We start from the raw sequence: 4,443 nt of genomic DNA, 5'->3' as shown, positions 1-4,443 counted from the left end.
AAGAAGTGACCACTTAATCAAATTTCAAATACCATTGCCTAGAAGCTTGTCTTAGTCCATAAATAGACTTCTTCAACCTGCAAACCAAATGCTCCTTACCTTTTGTTTAGCAAAGCCATCAGGTTAAAAGATATACTAAAGCCATAACAACACGAAAAAATCCTTAGTAGAGACTGGTGAGAAAGTCTCCTTATAATCAATGCCATCCCTCTAAGTATAGCCTTTTGCTACAAGTCTGACTTTATATTTCTCAACTTTTCCATCTAGACTACGCTTAGTCTTGAAGATCCATTTACACCCAACTAGTTTACAACCTAGTGGCAAATCCACAAGATTCCAAACATCATTATGAGCCATAAAAGCTAACTCATCATGCATAGCATTTAACCAATCATTACCATGAGAACTAGAGATAGCCTCTTCAAAAGTAGTAGGATCATCAACATTATTTAGATCATATTCATGCTCTTGAAGATGCACAAGATAATCATCAAGTATAGAAGACATGCATACTCTTTGAGATCTCCTCAAAGAAACTTCACCAACATCATCATGAACTTGTTCATCTACTACAAGTGATGTGGCATCCATAATATCTGGAACAAATTCATTTTCATCACGGACAATTGGAATTACATTATCTATAGAAAGATAAATGGATGGCACGAGAATAACAACATGGTTTTCTCTAAGAATGATTGGTCGTGGTGTATTGCTCCCACTATACAAAACATCCTCAAAGAATACCGCACGATTAGACTTAATAACCCGCATAGAGTGAGAAGGATTGTAACATCTCAAAATTTATACCACAATGTTTTCAGTATACTAACACCTAAAAAAAATTTATAATACATTTTTTTATGTATGTTGTATCTAATCGAATAAACTATGAATATTTAAATATAAAGATTATAAAAATTTATAGGATAAAAAATGGTTAAATAATTATAATAATTTTATTAAATATAAAAATATAAAAATATAAAAATTGCATGTATATATATAAATGACTATGCGTTATGATACATATATAGGGTTAGTTAATCATTAAATTAAATAATAATAATATAAAATAACTATAATATATATATATATATATATATATATATATATATAATAAATAATATTAATGGTGGAATCTTAACGAATAACTATAATAAATATAACAATATGGATGATGCACTTAGATACATCTAAACCATTATTATTCAAAATAATAATAATAATAATAAATGATAAACAGAACACATGATGTTAAAGATAAACTAGTGAGGTGTAGAGAAGATAAAATATCTTCTAAAAATAATCTATAAGTAACTTAACGAGGAACTAAACCATTAATGCTTAGTTTAATTGAAACTAATAGCAATCATGACTCCACCACTATAAAAAGTAAAAAAAAAAAGACGTTGGAAGGCAGGAAATGGATAAGAGACAGGAGTGAAGGTGTAGTGAAAAAAAAAGAAGAAAGAGAAGAGAAGAAGATAAAAGAGAGTGAGAGCGTAGTAGCAAAGGAAAAAGAAAACAAATTACATATAACCTTGGTGCATTTTCCACCACATTTTCCATAATAACTAAGGTAAGGAGATAAGACATTTATCATTCTATCTTTTGACTTTTATTTTTCCTATCTCTTCATAATTATTTTTATTTCTATATTTACCTTTAAGTGAAGTGTCCCTAACCTCATTCTAATTTATATTTAGTCCTCGTTCCTATTTATTTATTTATATTCATCTCTAGTTGTGCACTGGTCCTATTTATTTAATTTATATTTACTCTCATTTACTTATTTATATTTATCTCTAGTTACGTATTGGTCCTTTTTATACTTATTTTAATTATTGATTGATCTATCTATTATTTATTTATATAATTTATGGTTTAATATTGAAATAAAATTTATGATAAATAAAGATTTGATTATTTTAGTTGTAGGTATGACCTTGGGGATTTAAACGAGTTAGTATTACTCAAGATGAGATGTTCTTGAGTTACTTTGTTGGCCATGAGCTCATTTATCCTGACCAGTCACTACAAAATTAATCAATATCTTTATAAAGTATGATAAAATTCAGTTTTATGGATTTGGGAGAATTTTCATTTTATTTTATCTTATTATGATATGTTGCATATTTTTTATGGGATATTTTTCTCACTTCCCTATTTTATGATTGTGTGTGAAAAACAAAATTTTATAATCTTATCATAGATGGCTGCTCCTAACATGTTTGATCCCTTCTTTGCTGACATTGTGGTTGTTTTCCCATGAATGCATGGCAGACCAATGTAGTGAATAATTATGTGACATTTCAGGGAACAAGAAACTCTACTATTACTTTCCTCTCTACTCCTAACGCGCCGATTGTCATTGAAGGACAAATCGGATTTACCTTCTATTTACCCCCAACAGTCCAAGTGAACCCTATCCATAACCTTTTCCATCCACCTGTTTGAAAGCCAATATATGAGGGGGAAATTGTAAATAAATAACGCTCCTCCCTCTTCTAGTGTAGGAAATATAAGATGTACTAAATGGTTTGGATATAAGATGCATACAGTATTGTAAATAGATGTATATGTTAATATTTTAATTATGTGATATGTTATTGTAAAATTATGTTTCAAATCTTTTTAGTATAATATAGAAAATAATAGAAATAAATAAATAATAATTAAAAACAATTTTTTTGTCGTCTCATTAGATGGTATCAGAGCAACTTTCCATGCGAGATCTGTGAAATGTGTTCATCATAAGGATTTTTTTTAAATGTACTAATTCATACAATTCTAGGTGGCGAACAATAGAAAGAACAATGAATTAACTGAAGCAGTACAAGTTATTAGAGACATGGCTACAACTCTATTAGGAAATCAAAGACTTGAAGGAAACTCTGAATCGTAAGGTTTAACTTATTCACAAGTGTAGATTTTTGGAAGATTTTGAGAACAACCAAAATAACAAACCAAAATATGTTGGACCCCAGACAAATAAAAATAAACGCAATGAGGGAAAACCTTATAATCGCCCACAATGGAGGACCCAATCCAACCAATCTTCATCAGGAAATTCTAGTAGACCTGTATATGATCATATCAAATGCTTTAAATGTAGACAAGATCATCATGCTAAAGATTGTCATCTTAAGGGACCAGTCTGTTTCAAGTGTGGGAAACCTGGTCACCTATTCTTTGAGTGTGGACAACAGAAGCCACATTTCAATCCAGCTGCAACCAAGACAAAACCTACCACAACATGAAGAGTGTACACCATGATTGGAGCTGAAGTTGCTGAAAACCATGATTGAATTCAAGGTATGTGTTTTATTAAAGGAAAAACTTTAAATGTATTGTACGACTCACATGCAACTCACTTATTCATTTCTAATTATTGTGTTCAACATCTTAATATGTCGACTTGTTTTCTAAAAGCTAGTTTGGTTGTTTCAACTCCCACAAATGACTTTGTAATTACCGATAGAGTTTGTTTAGATTGTCCACTGTTCATTGAGAATAGAAAATTCCTTGTAAATTTAATATGTCTATCTTTATCTCAATTAGATGTAATCTTAGGTATGGACTGGTTATCTTCCAATCAAGTCCTTTTGAATTGTGTTGAGAAATTAGTAATATTTCCAAACTCTGAGAATCTTTTAAAATCACCCACCAATTCAAAAAGTGAGCCTTTAATGAATGAAATTCAAGGGTACTTGTTATCTTCCATGGAAATAAAAGAAGAAGTTGAGTTGAAAAGTATAACAATTGTTCAAAATTTTCCTAAAGTCTTTCCCAATGATATTCCTGGTTTACCACCCAACAGAGAAATTGAATTTTTAATAAATTTGATGCCTGAAACTTGACCAATATCTATAGCACCATATCAATGTCACCCTCTGAATTAGCAGAGCTGAAGAAACAATTGAAAGAGTTACTTGAAAAATAGTTCATTCGTCCTAGTGCATCACCTTGGGGAGCCCCGATTTTACTAGTTAAGAAGAAAGATGGAAATTTTAGGTTATGTGTAGATTACCGTCAATTAAATAAATTTACTATAAAGAATAAATACCCTCTTCCTAGAATAGATGACTTGATGGACCAATTTCAAGGAGCCTCTGTATTTTCTAAGATAGATTTAAGGTCAGGATATCATCAAATTAGAGTAAAAGCAGAAGACATATAGAAAATTGCTTTCAGAACTAGGTATGACCATTATGAATATCGAGTGATGCCTTTTGGTGTGACCAATGCTCCTGCAATATTTATGGATTATATGAATAAGATCTTCCATCCATTTTTAGATCAATTTGTGGTTGTTTTTATAGATGACATTCTTATTTATTCTAAGACTCTTGAGGAACATGAGGAACACCTTCAGATTGTCTTGCAAATCTTGAAAGAAAAGAAATTGCATGCCAAATTTTCTAAGTGTGAATTCTGGTT

This window comes from Vigna unguiculata, unplaced genomic scaffold (genome assembly GCF_004118075.2).
Source record: "Vigna unguiculata cultivar IT97K-499-35 unplaced genomic scaffold, ASM411807v1 contig_584, whole genome shotgun sequence".
NCBI classification, from domain to species: Eukaryota; Viridiplantae; Streptophyta; class Magnoliopsida; order Fabales; family Fabaceae; genus Vigna; species Vigna unguiculata.
The sequence above is the reverse complement of the archived record's forward strand: the minus strand, read 5'-3'. Positions refer to the sequence as shown.